The 22,742-nt window shown below is 36.5% G+C and overlaps 1 protein-coding gene across 1 annotated transcript in view; it reads right to left on the minus strand.

Annotated features, from left to right (window-relative positions):
- The window catches only part of FBXW7 (F-box and WD repeat domain containing 7), a 112,285-nt gene extending 89,755 nt beyond the window's left edge, over positions 1-22,530 (minus strand). Inside the window, exon 1 of the mRNA XM_083367422.1 lies at positions 22,417-22,530. The gene's annotated coding sequence lies outside the window, so the exon portion shown is untranslated. The remainder of the gene's footprint in view (positions 1-22,416) is intronic.
- Positions 22,531-22,742: the final 212 nt, after the last annotated feature.

Below are 22,742 nucleotides of genomic sequence, written 5' to 3' on the forward strand. Positions count from 1 at the left end.
AAATTTTTGCAGTGTATTTTGAACAGCTTCCACAATGTAGTCCTTTTTCAATCTAATAATATTTTTTACTAAAACAGATTCCTCTTCCCCCCTCAAGTTGCTTTCAGGACATTCCAAACAAGCCAAGATTCCTCAATATATCACAGATGCTTTGAAAAAGAAACTTGCTTATCGTGCTGTTTCTTGGTTGCATACAGATCTTCATTTTTATATTGTAAGTAAATCATTGCCATTATAGCAGGTCATTAGTGAAAATCTATCTTTTTCCCATCATAAAATCATAGTGCACATTTCTAGACTGAAGTTCTGAGGACAGGTTTGTTTGTTTTTTCTTTTCATTGTTACATATGTCACTCAGGGAATTTTTCTCACTGAGCAGCTTGGTATATAAGTTTTAAATAGATTCTTCCCAATGTACAATCATGCTAACTAGATTGAAATAGACTAATTGCCAATTCTAATACTGGAGAACCATATAGAATACAGTTAATCATGGACAGATAAGAGAAAGAAAATAGTCTGAACAGTTTTCAGTTTTAATTGTGCTACATCAAAACTCTTCCTAGCAGATTCAGTGTTGGGACCACATATATTGGGACACAAGGTAATGTAGCAAACTTACTTCATAATTGTGAGACAGCTAAATTTCCACTCTACATTATGATAGGAAAGCAACAACAGTAGAGCAGAATAATTACAATGCACTACTTTAAAAAGGCAATTTCAGCAGAGATTGAAGCTAGAGAATGTGGTTGTGACAGGAGAAACAGTGAAAAGGAAGAAGCCGATTATTAGTAAAGGTAAAGACTGAATGTAAAATGAGAGTGGTTAAGGTGCTGGTCTGGAGACTGAACTCTGGTCCTGCCTTAGGCATGAACCACTCCTCTCTATGTCGTTATAAGAAAATGAATGTTCTGTCACAAAGCATTATTTTCCTTTAGAAAAAAGTCAGTTTCAATCTCTACCTTTTTCAAAAATGCAAACACATTTGTTTTTCATTATACTTTATTTCACCTGTGTTTCATTGCCAATATAGTTACAATAATATATAAGTTACACAGATATGTGATTCATTTGACACTGACTCTGGAGCTTCAGAAATTGATGAAAATTGGCATTGGCAATGAAGTGAATGTGTCCTCTTACAGAGAGCATACTAAACATGGGAGCCATCATATGTTATTCAATTAGCATTAAAAAAATTGCATGGTGTCAGAAAACTTGCTTTTAGTCACTTACATTTAGCCATTTTGTTGATGTATTCATTTACAATATCTGTTACCAAGACTATATTTTATGAAGATATTGTAAAGAATAGTAGTTCTTTTTAAAATGCAGTTCAAATAAAATATTGTAATCATTAAGACTTTGTTTAGAAGGCATTTCAATTCTTCTTCCAGTATTCAAGATAGGATTGAAGAGGAAGAAAAGTAGTGCGATGCCTTAAAAATACACTACCACCCCTCCCAAAAGAAAAGCTTGAAGCCATTAAGACAATATAGCAATATGTATGCCATCTGTGTAATTATATTATCCCATTCTATACATAATTTAGAGGCACTAGACAAACATGCCTCCTACAACCTGGTTTAACAAATAATTGGTATGTGGGTTTAATCCAATGCCCTCCAGATGTTTTGAGTGATGGTATTGTATGGCTTTATGGCAGTTTTAGTTCCAAAAATTTAGAAACCACCATCTGGTATACATTTACTTTGAACAGTCTGAAGATAGAAAAATGCTGTAGACCAGGGGTGTCAAACTGCCGGCCCATGGGCCAGACGCGTCATCTGGAAGCCGCACCCACCCCATTGCCGGCAATGGCAAAACCATCCCGATACGTTGTGCGATGTCACGTGACATCAGAAGTTTGACATGTCTGCTGTAGACCGTTCAGATCACCTTCTGGTACAGATATAACTCTATGAAATATTCAAGTTACAAAGCACAAACATCAACAAATACAAAATACAAAAGATCTGGTTGCTAGGTTCTCTTATTGAAGGTTCAATAAACAATATGAAACTCACTAGGTTTCCTCTGTCTCTGGGGTCTCCTATTTTGCCATCCAGGTACTTGCTTAGGTAGCCCTCCAAGCCAAGCTAGCTGCATTTCAATTCTCTTATATTCTGATTTAATGATCTTATTCATAGTGGCCTGGCTACTAAGTTAGGTATCCGCAAATAATTTCCAGCAATCAAAATAAGCATGATATTTGGGCAGGGCATGTGTTTAGAAAAAGGATAAAACTCTCTATAATTTGGGGAGCATTTTCCTATCAGTTGGTATGAAAACACATACCAATAAGGATTCTCAGGAATCTACATCATAAAATTCAATAGTCATCATAAAATGCAATACATACTACTAATAAATAAATGCACTTTCACAGTTTGTAAAAGACAGATAAGCAGTCAAACTTATTTAAGTTTTTAGCAGAGAAAAGGGGGGGAAGCTATCTTCAGAAATCTGAAGGGCTGTCACATTGTAAATGGTTCAAGCCTATTGTCACCTACTCCAGAAGGTAAGTTTAGAACTAACAAGATGAAATTTCAAGAATGTAGGTACAAATTAGATATTAGAAAAACCTGTTAACAATAAAACCTGTCAAGTCAGTGGAATAGGTGACTTGATAGTGATTTCTTCCTCTTCACTGGAGGACTACAAACAGGTTAGTTATTTTGGGGGGGATATAGCAGTGAATCCTGTAGTGTGCAAGCAATTGGACTTGATTTTAGGTCCTTTCTAACTCTGAGGCTTAAACATATTTTTCAACCAGAAATTTTATAAGGGAAATGCATAGGAAAAGTTTTTTCTTCAGAACAGAAGAAGCAGAAACTTACCTATTAAATCATATTTTTCCCATTTAATTACTCTCATTTTTACTTTTTTCTATTTTTAGAATTTACAAATTCTGTGGAACCTAACAGTTATTTGATCACTAAAAAAGATTAAATAAATCAATAGCAATAGCACTTAGACTTATATACCGCTTCACAGTGCTTTACAGCCCTCTCTAAGCAGTTTACAGAGTCAGCATACGGCCCCCAACAATCTGGCTCCTCATTTTACTGACCTTGGAAGGATGGAAGGCTGAGTCAACTTTGAGCCGGTGAGAATCGAACTGCCAAACTGCAGGCAGCCTGGAGTCAGCAGAAGTAGCCTGCAGTACTACTGTGCCACCATGGCTCATAATTAAAACCTCAAAATATTATCCAAATAGGGGATTTTAAAATAAACTTTAAGAGGCCATGATGCTAATCATAATACATCTGACTTGAAATTCAAAATCTGATATTTACTGCAGTAAATACTATACAAAATCTTTGCATCTCCAAGTTACTACTGGTAATCCTCAACTTATGACCACAATTGAGCCGAAAATTTCTGCTAAGTGAGACATTTGTTAAGTGAATTTTGCCCAATTTTACAACCTTTCTTGCCACAGTTGTTAAGTGAATCACTGCAGTTGTTAAGTTACTAGCATGATTGTTAAATGAACATGGCTTCCTCATTGTCTTTGCTTATCAGAAAGACACTAAGGTGATCACTTGACCTTGCCATAAATATGGGTCAGTTACCAAGCATCTAAATTTTGATTACATGGCCATGGGGATGCTGCAATGGTTGTAACTGTGAAAAACAGTCAAAAGTCACTTTTTTCAGTGCTGTTATAACTTTGAATGGTCACTTAAAGAACTGTTGTAAGTCGTGGACTACCAGTGCTTCGTAATATTTAAGAATTACTTCTATACTTCTAAAGAAATTAAAAATAGTTCAGAATGACAACATTAGTGATACAGAATAACACATATCCCATGTGAATGTAAGAAAATGTATGCATAATTTTAGGAATTTGCACTCAGTTGTATATTTATGGCCTTGTGCGCTCTGAAGCAGCTTTGTGTCTTTATTTCAAAATTCTGAACTGTATTATACATTAAGTGTGTACAAAAACACAGCCACATCAGCTGAATTGTTAATATAAAATAATATGAGCCAATCAAAAGTTTCCTCCTTCCACATGGCTATATCTATCCATGACACAGGAATGATAATTAATAATCTAGTTTAGAGACACATTAGGTATTATATATTGATTCTTAAAGAACTATAAAAATGACAAATATCTTCAGGTACTGAGACATTGGAGACATTGTTCTAAAAAACAAAACACTTCATTGGGCATTTGTGGTATTTTAGTAATATCTGCCTATTTGCTCAAGGATTACATTTCTGTGGCTTCCACTGGTTTTTGAATCTTCAGTTTTCCCACATATCAAAACGTAAATAGCAACACAAAAAGAACAAATAAAACAGCAAAATATATATGTATGCTTCATTAAATTTCACAATAATAGTCCTCATATTTAATACCTATACACCAACTTAAATTATAAGTCACAATGTTTAATTGTATTAATAAATTAGGTAAAGTAAAGGTTCCCCCGCACATGCGTGCTAGTCGTTTCCAACTCTACGGGCTGGTGCTCATCTCCGTTTCAAAGCCGAAGAGTCAGCGCTTGTCCGAGGACGTCTCCATGGTCATGTGGCCGGCATGACTGGATGCCAAAGGCACACGGAACGCTGTTACCTTCCCACCGTAGTGGTCCCTATTTTTCTACTTGCATTTTTACATGCTTTCGAACTGCTAGGTTGGCAGAAGCTGGGACGACTAACAGGCGCTCACTCTGTTACGCGGCACTCGGGATTCGACCCGCCAAACTGCCGACCTTCTGATCGACAAGCTCAGCGTCCTAACCCACTGAGCCACCGTATCCCTTATTAATAAATTAATTTATCCATTAATTCAAAGAACAGAATAAATGTAAATTATACCATAATTTAAGAAAGACATAAAATTGGGAATCACAGACTTAGGACTGAAAAGAAAATGCCAACTGCCCTGACTACCTTGGCTGTAGTCAGTAATAAAAGGCAACTGAAAACCTAACAACCTTGCAAAGTCACAGTTTTATTTTAAACCACAAATGGTCAAAGACATTGATCTTTCTTGTTGTCTAAGAATACTGTTAAAATTGGCACCATAAATGTTTACAAAAACACAGTATTATTAAATTCTATAAAACATATTTTTAAAACTAGAACCCAAGTTTTAAAGAAAGTAATGCATATATAGAAGAACTGCAATAAAAAGAAATCCAGCCATTTTAATTCAAATGAGACATTTCAGAATGTCTAACCCTCTTACAGCAACTTCATACTTTAGTTCAGGATGTTCTTAAAGTGTTCCACAATTCAGAGCAAGCAAGTGGTTATCAAGGAAGCTAGTAAATCACCTGATTCCATTATAAAATCAATTACTGCAGCACATTTCTTTTGCTACACAAGCTAGAGATAGCAAAAGCATATTAGATAGCTGCTGCAAGGTCAAGAAACCTAAAGGCACTTTAAAATGTGGCTTAAATTTAGCTCAACACTGTATTTGTATTAAAGGAAATATTTTAAATAAATCTAAATAATTACCTTCTTTGGCTGATTGGGATATTTGATGGATAATCTCTGCAACTGGTCTGATGTATGGCTACAAGATAGGAGATCCGAGCAGCAGGTCGAACGGCCCAGCCTCTTCATTAAAGAAGAAATAATGCTGCAGCCACAGCCACACATTGACTTGCTCATCAGATGAGATTATTTCTTAAGAAAACGGAACTGGTACTGGCCCACAAACAACCAAAATTGGCTGACTGCCTCATTCTGCAGCTTTCTGGCAAAAATTAATACTGCAAAAAAATTTAAAAAGTGGTTCTCTAAAGCTGATGCTAGCCACTCTCTCTACGCTAAGCAAAGCTTGCAATTTTAAAGTGCCTTTTACAACTACACTTTCCATGAGAAAAGCAATTTTGATAATGTCTAGTGCTTTCTAAAAGAGCTATTAACTAAAGTAACAGACGCTATACACTAAATAGTTTGTTGTTTTGTCGCTTCATGTCTGCAATGACATTCTCTGTCCAAGTTATTCCCGCTTTGAAAGCTCAGTCCTTAAGCAGCCAACAGAAAATAACCACGCCCTATTCTGTTCCCATATTCACTATGCAAGATCCGCCTAATATCTAAAAAAAATTTCTTTGGCATTGGTAGGAGTAGAGACTGTGAGCAATTTAAATTACAATTGAAATATGGTTTGCAAGAACACCTGCTACATAAAGTGTTTAATAGATAGAGTAGCTATCTATTACACTTAAGAATGATTTTTTTGTTCTTAAAACTTTCAAGTTCTGCCTTTGTTACAAACATAACTGTACTTAAACTTAAATTAAAAGGAAAACTATTTTCTAAACATAAAACTGAGCAAAGAGACAATTTAAAGCAAGACATCACAATAACAAAGAGGGGAAACAAATTTCTGCTAAAAAAAGCCAAAGCAGTAAAAAATAAGATGCTTGCAAGGAAAACATAGCATTGTTATGCAATGCCAACTTAGAAATGCAAACTATATCATACAAGTTGGAAAGAAAAGTTAACAAAAATAAAATGTCCTTTGTATATAAAAGCGCTGATAAAATATTTAAAAATTGACCTTAATAGCAGTAATTTTTTAAATTTCACTTACCGGTAAGTGAATTATAATGTAAAATAAATGCATACAGATAACTTGAAGCAGTACTAAATGAAAAACCCTATATACTAAAAGATAACATACTGTCCTTTAGCTATTAAAAGCAATGCATTTATTTCATTTAATGCAGCATACATTAAAGCAAAGAGCGCACTCACATTAACAAAGATGCTCAACCCAACTACAGTATAATCAGACTTGAAATAATTGTCAGTTACACTGATGGCAGTATTAGCAGCTACTACAAAATCTTAGTCATCAGATAATTTAATAAGCAAGGGACAGGACATCAGCTTAAGCACACATATTTAAGCAAAACTTCTTGTTTTCACTCTGCATCAAAAGCTATATTTGTTCTGCCTCCTCCCCTCCACACAAGACTGATTATAGCTATATTGTGCCAGCATTGCTTCTTCCTTCAACCTTGCTCTGCCCTTTTGATATTCACATTTTTATTAATTCATTTTACAGTAATATTTAAATTCACACAGCCAGTGAAAATTAAATTTAAGAAGCCTTTTGTATTAAAAGATTCTGCATGCAAACAAGCAAATAATGCAGTAACCTTTTACTCGCCTGCTGGAGGTACTGTCTGCTGCATAGAATTTTAAATCCTCATCTGCAGATGCAACTGAGCTGGTATTGCCAAGGACTTTGCTCTTCCTGTGCTGATTCTACACAGCTATTCATCAGAGAAAAACATTACAGGGAAAATGTAAAGTAATATAAAGTGGAATCACTCAAGGTGACATGAAACAGGTCAACTTTGAAAAAGTCAACTGCGTCTTGCATAGTCACGTTAATGTGCTAATAAAGTATTATTCCTTAAGCAGGTTTGCACTGATATGCAGCACATGAAATCACGGAAAGCTAATAAAAACATATGCAGAAATTAAAGTTCATTGATCATCCTTAGCCTGATAACTTAAAAGTGTCTTTTCTTGCACCTACATCTCAAAGGAAAGATTTCATACTGTTTTCCACATTCACCTTTTTCATGAATGTCCAAGTGCATAATTCTAGCAAATGATTAAAGCCATCCCATACAATTTTGAAATATTTTTTCTAACTTGGGTTTTAGCTCGCTAACAACTACTACTACCACAGAATTTATTTACAAAAAAAGAACAGATTTACCTGATACCATGGTATGAATGAAAATGTAAGGATCAATTTGAACTGTGCCAGAGAAGGCAAAATAAATTTTAGATTTTTAAGTTTTGGAAGACTGTAAAAATGAAGCTCTTGCTTTGAACACAGATACTGATTTGAGATGAAAATGATACACTTAATAAGGCTGCTTCATCAACTTCTATATTTGTATTTTTTCTTCAAGAAAATCAGGCTTTAATGTGCATAAGATCCAATGCCATTTTAATGCCATTGAGTTGTCTAGTTAAAAAGAGAAACTGCTTCTAATCTATAGTACATATAATTCAAGATTACTAGTTATAATAATTTTGGGCTATACTGAATATAAAACATTTCAATGAAATTTACATTTCCCCTAACAAGAATGAAAGATTAGCAATTAAGGTTGTTATTCATTATTTATGTGCTTTCCCTCTCACCTCATGTCAGTCTCCTTAATGTACTATTGATTCTCAAGATGCATAAAGTTGGAGCCAGTGACAGACCACACATAGGAAACCATCCAAGAAATAAAGCAAGGTGATATCTTCACAAATAATTTGAGATGCATAAATCTGACTGACAAATATGCAAATAACATTGTTTTGAAGCAAATGTTAAATATGAACCAGTTTTTTTCAAGCAATTAAATCATCAATATCACTAAATGAAACTTTTAAACATGACTTGTTGAACAGACAACAGTAAGCTGTTTTAATGCTATACTATACTCAGTAAATCCACACATCACTAAACCAAAATAACAATCCATTCTAGTTTAGTACAATGTATAAACCAACCCCATTAACTGTATGATTAATCCACTTCAATATTCAAATCAATTATTTTAAGACACAAATATTTTACATTTAGTTATTATTATATCTGTTCATGCATTAGTATCATTTAATATTAATATTTCATTATAATATTGATGCTTTTAATGCTAAATCTAAATTTCTACAAATGTGAGTAATTTCATAACTTTAAAAATTATGATAACCATTTTGGATATAAACATGTTATGAATACTGGAAGATTAATGTATGTGTATTACAACATAAAATGATAAACGTGAACTTGGCTAAAAAAATCATTATCATATTATCATAATTATCTGAAGATGAAACAAACTTTTTTTAAGAAAAAGTACAGGTAATCCTCAATTTACAACAGTTCATTTAGTGACTGTTGAAAGTTACAACGGCACTGATTAAAGTGATTTATGACCGTTTTTCACACAACTATTGCAGCATCCCCATGGTCACATGATCAAAATTCAGATGCTTGGCAACCGGTTCATATTTATGATGGCTGCAGTATCCCGGGATCGTGTGATCACATTTTGTAACCTTCTGACAAGTAAAGTCAATGGGGAAGCCAGATTCACTTAACTGTGTTACTAACTTAACAGCTGCAGTGATTCACTGAACAACTGTGACAAGAAAGGTTGTAAAGTGGGGCAAAACGCACTTAACAGATGTATCATTTAACAACAGAAATTTTGGGCTCAACTGTGGTCATAAGTCAAGGATTACCTATATCTGTAATTTGTGTTTGGAAAAATTTGGAAATTTAGATCAGAATGAGATTATTTGGAGGACTGATTTAGCAGTCAGTTTCCTTGAGACAATGTGCATAATTTGTCAGTTCTACTCTGACAAACAACAGACTGGGTTGTTTTTCAGATATAAGTAACATAGCAATAGCACTTACAAGTTATATAGCACTCCATACTGCTTTACACCACTCTCTAAGTGGTTTACAGAGTCAACCTATCACCCCCAAAAATCTGGGTCCTCATTTCACCGACCCCAGAAGGATGGAAGGCTGAGTCAACCTTGAGCCAGTCAGGATTGAACTCTTGGCAGTCGGCAGAGTCAGCCTTCAATAGTGCATTCTAACCACTCAAACCACTACACCATCACATCACATCAATATAGTTCCAGTGAGTCCTTTCTGGTCTTCCTTTGAGCCACAGCTTTATCAAAAGGTAGAATTACTAAGAAAATGGATTAAAGGCATTGGTAAAAGAAAATCAGTTCAAAATTTTCTGAAGCTTTCTGAGAATTCTGACTCTATTTAATTATATGTATATCTACATTTGAACTGCATTAATTTCTTACTGTTACAGGCCAATTCTATATAACAAATGTTAAAAAGAAAGGCATTAATGCAAATAATAAAATATTACAGGCGTTTATCGCATGATTTATTTATATACTACCTGTATTATTTTTACAAATAACTCTAAGGAGCAAATATATCCAACATACATATTCAATACACCTTCCTCCTGTTCTCCCCACAACAATCCTGTGAGATACTTGGGCTGAGAAAGAATGACTGGCCCAAAGTCATCCACAGCTGGCTTTCATGGCTAAGGTAGCATTTGAACTCATAGTCTTCCACCTTGTAACCTTGTGCCTTAACCACTAAACCAAACTAGTGCACTCTCTCTCTCCTTCCCTCCCTCTCTCCTTCCCTCCCCCCCTCTCTCTCTCCTAAAAAGTCAGTATTTTGCAGCTATATGAAACAAGAGTCCAATGAATTTCAGGGGACAGTACATTCCAATGAGACGGGGCTACTACTGGGCAGAGAATGTTTATTTTGGGGGGCCATCTCTCCTTTAGCTCATGTGGGGAAGCCGAAACCAGAACATTTTCTCCTGAATCAAACAGGATGTTTAGATTAGATCTGATACACAGGAAACAGTCCCCTCGGTACCCTAAGTCTAGCCTGAGGGGCTAGCCTGAGGGGGAGTGTTGGGGTTATTTTATTTTTGTTTTTTAACTTTTCTGGGGTTTTTTAGTGTTGTATTTATATTGTTTTTACTAGGGCAATTTGTTTAATCTTTTTTTAATGTTTGTATTCACTATTTTATTCTGCCCTGTGAACCGCCCTGAGTCCTCAGGGAGAAGGGCGGTATATAAATGTTATTAAATTAAATTAAATTAAAATTAAGTCAATGGATTCTTACCCTACTGTATGGAAGCTGCTAAGTTATGCACCAGTTGTAGTTTCCAAGTAGCTGTCAAGAACAGCCCCAGACAAAGGACAATGTAGTGATCCAACTGAGAAATCATGAGGATATCAGTTATCACTGCTATGGGAATCAAGTAGAGCAGCAACTGGCACACCAGTAAACACTGGAATCAAAAGCCACTGAGAAATCAGACCTGTGCCTATCTAACAGAATAGTATCTAACAGTAATACTACTAGATTAACAGAGGGCCTCTTTAAGTGGGCAAGTGCCACCACCTACTTCGAAGGGGCAGATGTTAACCCCTTCCTTAAAGAAAGATATCCCCAACCCAACCACTCATCCACAGAAGCCCAACCCATTCACTTCCCATAGGAGCTGTATAGGGCATCAGGTAAAATGTTGCCTCAATTACTTCAACATGGTGTTAAGATCTTAAGAAATATGAATGATTATGTTTAGCAATCACATAGAAATTTAAAGGGAGATATTACAAACTGCTCTTTCAACGGAACTATTGGGATTATGCACTGCTTATCCAATCCTGTCATAGATTGAAAACAAGAGTAATCAATGCAATTTCTATCCTATGCTGCTGTCTGAATACTAACTGGAAAGAATGTAGATTGTCCACCCTGCCACCTTCTCAAAAACCTTCCCAAAAACAAAAGGTTGGACACTACGCAAGAGTTGACCAGTAGAGTGAAATCTTTAGACAATTTCTTCAGAAGATGCATTAATAACTTTGTCAAACACATCAGCACTTTCCCCTCACAGCAAGTCATTCACTACAGCCCAAATTCAACCTATTGCCCTTAACTTCATATTCAAAATCCTCCGTCATGTCTCCACTCAACTCCCCCAGCATCCATCCAATCTTCCACCTCAATCTCCTCTTTCCCTATAATAACACAACCTGATTTTCTCTCTTTTTCTTTCTCCTTTCTAGCACTATTTTCTAATTTAATTCTTCAACCTGGATTCCTATAGTTTCTTCTCTCTTATTTATATAATTCTAACTTCTAATACAGTATTTTAATCTGGTCTCTCCCATTCTCACCTTCAATATAGTCCTACAATTTAATTGGCTGACTTCACTTCCCTAACTCCAATTCAACCCTCCAGCATAGCCCTTCTTTCAGATTTTCTCCACTGTTGACTCTTTCTTTCTTCCTACCCAAACTATTTTCACAGTGGGTGCCTGCATGCAGTCTCCTAACTGGCTGCACTAAAGCTTTTCCCAATCTTTCCTAAGCTGCACCAAAACTGTTCACAATCTCTTAACAAAACATTTGTTTTTCTCTGAACAGCACTACACGTTTTAATGACAACCAGTTTGACTTCCACCTTCAGCCCTTTAAGTCCATAGATCTCCAGATAGATGTACCCACAATGGCTCTGAAAAAGGTAATTTCCATTCTTGCTTTTCTGCTTCTGCTACACAGAGTTCACATGGCACCATTTTTGGATCCTGCTCACTGTCTCTCCAACCAACACCCATTCTGTCTAATTCCACTATCAATCAAGTTAGCTCAGTCTCAGTTTACCCCCATCTATTTACTTCTCTCCTTTCTCATTATCTATTCCAATCACACTACTTAACTATCATTCTGTAACATACTTCTTAAAGAAAATTCCTTATCTTTAATCCAAAATACCCATGTAACTACCTGATTGAAGACTTCCTTCCCTTCAGGATTAATTTAGTTGCCAATTAGATATTGTAGAATATCATTTACTAAAGAAATACAGAAAAATAATATATCTCAGAGCTTTAATTTATCAAGGCCTATAATCCATATTTCTATTTTTCCAGTTATTTATATCTTTTCCCTCACAAAAAATGTTTGCACGTGAGCATCCTCAAAAGTGAAGGCACTTGCAAATAATTCATTGAGTTTTTGTGCAATATTATCTTTTGTTTCTTATAGTCCCTGTTTTCCCCTATAATATGTTAAAATATTTTAGCTGTTGTTCTTAAATGAGGTAAGCCTCATTTACCATCCTTTCATTCAGTGACTGTTCAAAGAATTACAATGGCACTGAGTGAGGGATACCTATCGCAGCTTATTGTAACTGAGGGCACATACTAGTATCCACATAGTGATGTGATTACAATCTGGGCATTTGGTGACTGGCTTGCAAATACATTGCAGCATTCCATGGTCACATGATCATTTGCACTCTTCACAGCCAGATTCTGGCAAGCAAAGTAAATGGAGAAGCCAGCAGGTTACAGACTCACCTAATGATGGCAACTGCCAGAACTGCTATCTTAAGTTGATGTAATCACGTTATGCCTTACAACTTAGAATTGGATTTCCCAGTCTCAATTACCATCGGTAAGCAAGGACCACTTGAATCATTTGCCCTATCAAAATTAACTTTTTTATATTCTTTATTACCAATTTGCATTTCTTTTGCTCAAGTTTATATTCTTGCTTTTAGTTCTATACTTAAAAGAAAATATTCTTTTCTCTGACAATTTTTCTTACTCTGTTCATTAATCATATTTCATTGGATTTGGTTTTTATTCTTTACCTGAAATGTACATTGTAAGAAAATTTCTATTGTTATAGTTTGAGTATTTTTCAACCATTATAAAAAGATTTTGTTTTCTAGAATGTTTTATCACTGTTTTTTTTACTCTGAGAAAGTCTACTTTCTAATGTTTAATTTTTTTGCTATTTCTTACCTAGTACCTAAATCCAATCTAACATCATCTTAAAAATGGGCTTTTTATCAAAACAATTAAGGATAGTAGCACAACAGGCTGCAGAGCAAATTACAGTTAGCAGCTTTGCTAAAAGAAGATAAATGGCATCCTGCAGAAGGGAAAAAATGCAGTAAGCTAAAAAATGAGCAAAGTTCTATCTTTAACTGGTTCTAAATTTACTACCTCAAGTAATCCTGCCTAATGAAAAGGTTAAATAATTCTGGCTATTTCATATTATGATAGATAAATTTCTTTTGTAGCTTACTAAGAACCAATATTTGAAATATTCACACATGACTTTGAGTATTACATACAGGGCTTTTTTTTCTCATAGAACGCTCAGAACGGTGTTCCAGCACCTTTTTTTTGCAAAAAAAAAGCTCCCTCTATTGGCTTTAGGAGTAGGCAATCTTGGCTCTTTTTTATGACTTGTGGACTTCAACTCCCAGAAATCCTGAGCTGAGGGGAAAGAGAAAGGTTTCCAAGCTGAGCCATGCTGGCTCAGTAATTCTGGGAGTTGAAGTCCTTGAGTCATAAAAGAGCCAAGGTTGCCTACCCTGCACTAGAGGAGGACATTAAAATTATTTACAAGGTTACTTCTTTAGGAAATAAACTTTTAGAATCTAAAACAGCTAATTCAAAAAAGCCAACAGGAAAGAACCTCACATTTCTCATCTGCTTCTGTCTTTAGATAACAAAATAATCTATTTCCTATGTTAACAGCTCTGCAATGAAATCAATAAAGATTTATTTATTTTATTTATTTATTTAATTCCATTTATATCCCGCCCTTCTCCGAAGACTCAGGGCGGCTTACAAGCTTAGCAGTAGCCTTCATTCTATGTATATGCCTGCTTATTAGGGCTTTCACACACACCCCAAGCGGCATTGTTACAAAGTCAGCTTAATTGCCCCCAACAATCTGGGTCCTCATTTTACCTACCTCAGAAGGATGGAAGGCTGAGTCAACCTTGAGCCTGGTGGGATGCGAACCTGCACTAATTGCAGGCAGCTGGTGTTACTTAAGGAGGCATTAGCCTACTGCTCCACCAAGGCTCTTCTAACAGGAAAGAAATGAGAAACATTTTTCTCAATGTAATATGTCTAATTTAGCTGATGCTAGAAAAAAAATTGTATCTTTTGTACACTCTTGAAAACTATTTTGAATCTATAAACATCTATTACAACTAAACCACTTTAAATTAAACAATTCTTAAGAATGAAATATTCTTAATTTGGACTTTACTTTTACTGTTTGGACTGTTGTGTGTTTTGAAAAATAGATTATTTAGAATCTAGTCATGTTGCACTTCAGTCTTTAAATAATTAACCTAGTATATACATAACAATATATGATTTTCCCATGGTGAGCTTAACGTCAATAACAACATTTATTAAAAAGAATAAAATAATTTCTGATGGTATTATCTGGACATTAAAATTTTGTTTAGTCACAATCTTTCACTTTTCACATTCTGGACAAACAGTGGTCATGTATCCTAGCAAAAGATGTTACATATATGCAAAAGTGTAGTCAGTAGCATATGCCTTTTTAAAAATATCAAACATGCAAAGAAACAAAAATAAGTCCAAAATATCTGTATTACATCCAGAAATGCCAACTTTGCAACCAATATTTCTCATCCATAACTATGGCACCCTAAGGATACCTGCATACATGCAAATGCTTCTCTGGGATCAGTAACGCAGCAGGGATTGCTTTTTCCTTCCAGTTACTGATTGCTGGGAAATACCAAACATGGCCTTGAGAATCCCAATGTTTGTTACAAATTTTTCTGGATGTGGTTGGAAAGAGGCTGTTTGGTGCCGGAGACCACTGCCACAAGGAACACAGCTCTGGGTCGGGGTTCGGAGCAGCTCTGGGTGGGGGCTCAGCACGGGTCGCGGTGTGGCAACTGCGGGGAGGGGAATCCCCACGGCGGCTATGGGGAAGGGAATCCCCGCAGCATGTGGCTCCGAGCCACAGGCATGCGGGTGCAAAGGACGGGCAGCAACGCGGTAGCAAGACACCAGCATCGCTCCCAGTGACAGCACCTCTGAGTTCCACCACCTTTTTTTAAGAAAAAAAAGCACTGATTACATATATGTAAATTTTTCCAAGGTCATTACGATTACATTCTACCAGAAGATAACTGAAAACAGTTAGAAAGGAGTTGGTCCAAGTCCAAGCCTGTAAGAATTTGAAGACCCTATTAAAACATTTATGTATAGCGATATATTTAAGACATTTAGCATTCAGAGGATAAAAATAAGACAAATGGCCTAACTGGTCTTTTCACAATTCCCAGAATTTCAAAAGCAGATGTTGGTCTAAGAATTACCAAAGAGTGAATGTATTTTTAAAAATAACATATATATCCCCTCTCAAACTTCTATTGTGTTTTGTAGCACACAACAAATTCCACTGATACAAACACAAATGTCTTAAGACACTTAATTTTTAAACAAATATTTAGCTTATAAGATTTAAATTTAAATACATTTGAAAACTCTTATTTTACATGTCTGTCAATATATTGCATGTACATCCTATTTGGCGAAGTGTAGCAAAGATGTACTGATTTATAACTTAAGTCTCTAGAATAGAGATTCTAGAGGTATATGGAAGATTTCAATGGTGAGAGAAAAAAATGGTAATGAGCTTGAACTAACACAAGAAAAAAATAGATATATTCCATATTTACACAACTAAGGAGGAAGAATGTACTACATGTGAGAAAAGGTAGTCTGATGGGGTAGAGTAGATTTGAAAAATACATACAAGGAACAAAGATATGTATTTCTAATGAATGCAAAAACTAACATGCATAAAGTATTATATGATATCATTAGACTGCTGTGAATACATATAAAAATGAGAATTCAGTAGTAGATGAGAACTAACTGTTCCATTTCATAAACAATAATTAATCAAAAGAGATTTGGGGGGTTTTGAAATTGAAGTTTTGGGGAAATTGTGAAACATTCTGTGTGATGTGACCCACGTTAAAAGATTATTCTGTTAGGTGATATAAATGGACTGAAAGAAATTTGATGAATGTACAAAAACAATGACCAGTCATTCAGAGACCCATAAATGAATAAGATGACTGATGATCATCAGCTTACAAAACAGTCTGTTTTCAAATATCTACTTTAAGAATAAGTCTATTCATGCATGGAAAAGCAATAAATTGGAAAACATGACTTTTGGTTATTTATAATAAAAGATTGAGAGAATTTGTGAAAGATACAAGAGTAATAAGATATTCTAAACGTTGATAGTGTCAAAATGAACAGAAGAAAAGAGAGAAAGGTGACAGAAATGAAAGCAGAATGACTGCAGGAAAAAAACAAATGAGTCCTATATTAAAATATTATTACTAGACATATTAATATCACAACAGAATGAATATGTATGATAGAAAATATACTGTGCATTGTATTTGAAATAAAGTAAAAAGCATGGTGTTACAAGTACCACTAAAGTATGCTGGAAATATAAAAAAGAATGACTGATGAAGCAATGAAGTAAAAGTTTGTAGATGACAAAAAATACACATCAGATAAAGCCTGCCACAAAAAAGTAAGCATAAAAGATGCAATATGTATACAGAGAAAAAGATGGTTGTAAGAATGGAGTCAAAGAGAATTACTGAAATAAAAAAAATTTTTTGAAGTATATGAAAAAGGCTAAGCAAGGAGTCTTCAACAGGGTGAATGAAATGAAAAATAAAACTAATGAAATGATTTCACTTGAAAAGAGGGACTGCTAGAAGCAAATATGGTTAGCAATTATATGAAAAGATGAAGTATATTCAAATTAAATTAGATTTAGCTATATTTCTGTTGCTTTTATGTGATATTATTTTCTTTTGCTTATTATTTCCTAAACATTTTTGCATTCTGCAGAATATCATTTGTTCCAAAAGGAAGAGAATGAAGGAGTCCCAGTGGTGCAGCAACTACAGTACTAGAGCATTATTGACCATATAATCTCAATCCATAAGGAAGTGAAGCAGGATGAACAAGAGGAACCATGTTCTCCCACTCAATGATAGACCGATAGATAGTGTGTTACAGCCTCACCTTCCCAGATAGGGTAGCAAGAATGGTAATGAAGAAATGAGAACCTTTCTCCTTTCTTCCTCCTTGCTTTTATATGCACAGGCTATGTAATATAATAACAATTCAGAATAACTATAATCATATTTAAATTCTGCATAGGACGCTATTACTTGAACATAGAAACTACCTTGTAGTCAACAGCATACATTTTCCTCTGTACTGTATTGTTTTGGGCAAAAGCTAATAAAGAAATGCTAAACTACTATGGTCATAGTTGTCAGTTTCATGGAACTCTAAATAAAATAAATTTCCGCAAATAAAATATAGTTTTCTTCCATACTTTCATGGGGATAAATCACATTAAACTGGGTGACCAAATATGTTTATTTTCAATCTTCTCAAAAGAAACTTGCTCTAGTCAAGTCACTAGTTCTACCTGTCTCTTTCAGTATGAAAGGCAGTTATATCAGAAAATAAATAATACCTGTAACAGTTGCCAGATTGTTAGAATTTAGAACGTTAAAAAATAGTAAAAATTATAAATGCTTTAAAAATATTTTTGATTTAAAAATTGTATTTGCTTTTGCAAAAAAATATCTCATTAAGAAAGAAAACATTTCCAAACATAACTCACATTTAAATATTTATGTATTAATAAATATCCTATTTTATCAAGCTATCTATAGAGATTGAGCCCTTTCATGGATTACTGCCTTGTCGTGGCGAAGAGGCTTGCATAACTCAATGAAGCTATGAGCTATACCATGCAGGGCCACCCAAGATGGACAGGTCATAGCAGAGTTCTGACAAAACATGATCCACTGGAGAAGGAAATGGCAACCCACTCCAGTATCTTTGCCATGAAAACCCCATGGACAGTACCAAAAGGCAAAAAGATATGACGCTGGAAGATGAGCCCCTCAGGTCGGAAGGCGTCCAATATGCTACTGGGGAAGAGCAGAGGGCTAGTACTAGTAGTGCCAGAAAGAATGAAGCGACTGGGCCAAAGCCGAAAGGACGTTCAGCTGTGGATGTATCTGGTGGTGAAAGGAAAGTCCGATGCTGTGAAGATTTTTTCTCCATAGGAACCTGGAATGTAAGATCCATGAAACAAGGAAAGCTAGATGTGGTCAAACAAGAGATGACAAGACTGAACATCGACATCATAGGAATCAGTGAACTAAAATGGACAGGAATGGATGAATTTAATTCAGATGACCATCAGGTATACTACTGCGGGCAAGAATCCCTCAGAAGAAATGGAGTAGCCTTCATAGTCAATAAAAGACTAGGAAAAGCAATACTGGGATACAATCCCCAAAATGACAGAATGATCTCAGTTTGAATCCAAGGCAAGCCATTCAATATCACAGTAATCCAAGTCTATGCCCCAACCACCAGTGCTGAAGAGGATGTAATTGACCAATTCTATGAAGCCCTACAGTACCTTATAGAACTAACACCCAAAAATGATGTCTTTATCATCATGGGGGATTGGATTGCTAAAGTAGGAAGCTAAAAGATAACTGGAATAACAGGCAAGTTTGGCCTTGGAGTACAAAATGAAGCAGGGCACAGGCTGACAGAATTTTGTCAAGAGAATACGATGGTCATAGCAAACACTCTTTTCCAACAACCCAGGAGACAGCTCTACACATGGACATCACCAGATGGTCAACACAGAAATCAGATTGACTATATGCTCTGCAGCCAAAGATGGAGAAGCTCTATACAGTCAGTAAAAAAAGACCAGGAGCTGACTGTGGCTCAGACCATGAGCTTCTCATTGCAAAATTTAGGCTTAAACTGAAGAAAGTAGGGAAAAGCACTAGGCCACTCAGGTATGAAGTAAATCATATCCCTGATGAATATACAGTAGAGGTGACAAATAGATTTAAGGAATTAGATCTGATAGACAGAGTGCCTGAAGAACTATGGACGGAGGTTCGCAACATTGTACAAGAGGTAGCAACTAAAACCATCACAAAGAAAAATAAATGCAAGAAAGCAAAATGGCTGTTTGAGGAAGCTTTGCAAATAGCTGAGGAAAGGAGGGAAGTGAAAGGCAAGGGAGAAAAAGAAAGATACACCCAAATGAATGCAGAATTCCAGAGAATAGCTAGAAGAGATAAGAATGCCTTCTTAAATGAACGGTGCAAAGAAATAGAAGAAAACAATAGAATAGGGAGGACCAGAGATCTCTTCAAGAAAATTGGAGAGATGAAGGGAACATTTCATGCAAAAATGGGCATAGTAAAGGACCAAAATGGCAGGGACCTAACAGAGGCAGAAGAGATTAAGAAGAGGTGGCAAAATTACACAGAAGAACTATACAAGAACGAGGTTAACGTCCCTGATAACCACGATGAGATGGTCACTGACCTCGAGCCAGACATCCTAGGATGTGAAGTGAAGTGGGTGTTAGCTATTCAAAGTCTTAAAAGATGATGCAGTAAAAGTGCTACACTCAATTTGCCAGCAAATTTGGAAAACTCAACAGTGGCCACAGGATTGGAAAAGATCAGTTTACATTCCAATTCCAAAGAAAGGCAGTACCAAAGAATGTTCAAACTATCGCACCTTTGCACTCATTTCACATGCTAGTAAAGTTATGCTTAAAATCCTACAAGCTAGACTCCAGCAATATGTGGATCGAGAACTACCAGAAGTACAGGCAGGATTTCGAAGAGGCAGAGGAACTAGAGATCACATTGCCAACATACGCTGGATCATGGAGAAAGCTAGGGAGTTCCAGAAAAACATCTACTTCTGCTTCATTGACTATGCTAAAGCCTTTGATTGTGTGTATCACAACAAACTGTGGCAAGTTCTTAAAGAGATGAGAATACCAGACCATCTTATTTGTCTCTTGAGAAACCTATATGCGGGTCAAGAAGCAACAGTGAGAACTGGACACGGAACCACTGATTGGTTCAAAATTGGGAAAGGAGTCCGGCAAGGCTGTATACTGTCGCCCTGCCTATTTAACTTATATGCAGAGCACATCATGAGAAAGGCATGGCTAAATGAATCAAAAGTTAGAATTAAGATGGCTGGGAGAAATATCAACAACCTAAGATATACAGATGATACCACTCTAATGGCAGAAAGTGAAGAGGAACTAAAGAGCCTCTTGTTGTGGGTGAAGGAGGAGAGTGCAAAACTTGGGTTGAAACTTAACATTAAGAAAACCAAGATCATGGCATCCGGCCCTCTCAATTCCTGGCAAATAGATGGGGAAGAAATGGAGGCAGTGACAGATTATATTTTCCTGGGCTCCAAGATCACCACAGATGGGGATTGCAGCCAAGAAATTAAAAGACGCTTGCTCCTAAGCCATGGCAAATCTAGACAGCACACTAAAAAGCAGAGACATCATCACCCTGTCAACAAAAGTGCGTATAGTCAAGGCTATGGTCTTCCCAGTTGCAATGTATGGCAGTGAAAGTTGGACCATAAGAAAGGCTGAGCACCAAAGAATTGAAGCCTTTGAACTAGGGTGCTGGAGAAGACTCCTACGAGTCCCTTGGACTGCATGACGATCAAACCGGTCAGTCCTAGAGGAGATCAACGCTGACTGCTCTTTAGAAGGCCAGATCCTGAAGTTACTTTGGCCACCTAATGAGAAGGAAAGACTCACTGGAGAAAAGCCTAATGCTGGGAAAGGTTGAGGGCAAGGGAAGAAGGGGACGACAGAGAATGAGGTGGCGGGATGGAGTCACTGAACCAGTAGGCGTGAGCTTAAAGGGACTCCAGAAGATGGTAAAGGACAGGAAGGCCTGGAGGAACATTGTCCATGGGGTCGTGATGAGTCGGACACAACTTCGCAACTAAAAACAACATAGAGATCGAGACATTATTAATACCAAGGAAGTGTATTTCATAATGTGTCATTTATGCCGCAGAGGTGTTACATGCGCAATCTTTAGGATGCTGAAAATTGCTCATGTGGCTGCAATTTGTACTAGCTGAAGGTTCCAGATTCTCTTCAGCAGTAGCCTCATGTAGAACTCTCTGCAGGAGTCCAAATGAGAAATGTCCAGGATGTGACTGACTAGAAGTGGAGTAACTGGTGCACAACATGCTGCTGAGCAAATGACCTTCTAGCCATGCTGCCACCTGCTCCTTGAGCAGGAGCTAAGAGTTATAAGGGACCTCTTTATGCACTGGGCCTGTCTGGGATACTGCCATTCCATCCAAGACTAATGATGATAAATCTCCAGATGTAGTGAAATTCGTGTGTGCGCGCACACACACACACACCAACTCCTGTTGTTCCCCATCCAAACCCCATAAACTTTAGGATACTACAAAAGAATGTCAAAAGAATGTCCACAGCATTATTTAGCTATGACAGAGATGTATACCTCATCCCATAGTTATTGATTTCGTTCAGGCATTTAATCTATATGTCAAAAAGGAGTAGAAAGAGCCCCGAGCCCTGCAACACCTTACAACAGTGGGCTCGATCTCTCTCTCTCTCTCTCGATACTGATTGGACCAGCCTTGGAGAAAGACAGTGAACAAGTATAAAACTGTACTTTCCACCCACCAACTCCCCAAGTCAATCTAAATGGATATCCTGGTCAATGGTATTGAAAGCAATCAAGAAATAAAGAACAGCAAGGATGGATATACCATCTTCATCCCGCTCCTACCAGAGATTATCTAAAAGTACAACCAATGCTGTTTTGTCCCATATCTGGGCCTGAAACCTGACTTAAAGGGTCTGGATAATCCATTTCATCCCGGATTCTCTAGAGTTTGCAATGCCACTATCTTCTCAACCACTATCTCTGAAAAGAGATAGTGGTGGGAAGGTGGGAGTCTGGACAAAAATTGTCTAGAACAATAGGGTATAGTGATGGCTTGAGGGACAGTGTGCATCACCCCGTTTTACAGAAGCCAAAAACATCGTCTCCATCAGTCGGACTCACCCATGTCTCCTCCTGAGTGGACTTTGACTTTGTTCACTTCCTTGGACAAACAGAATCAAACTATTCCCAGATAATTGAGTACATTTGCTACCCCGGCATCTTCATAGGCTTGACATCCAACTGTGAATAAAATCAGGCAATTTTATCTGCCAGATGCACAGAAAATTCCTCTACGTGGTGCTCAAAGTAGATCTCTGGACCGCCCTTCCCCCAATTGCTCAGGATGATCCTGGGTATCTCATTTCTCTTTACTTCCAAGTTTCATTGTTTTTCGTCTAATATCACTTTCCTTTCAGCAGCTATTGACAAATCTTTCACCCAAACTA

This window comes from Vipera ursinii (genome assembly GCF_947247035.1).
Source record: "Vipera ursinii genome assembly, chromosome: 7".
NCBI classification, from domain to species: domain Eukaryota; kingdom Metazoa; phylum Chordata; class Lepidosauria; order Squamata; family Viperidae; genus Vipera; species Vipera ursinii.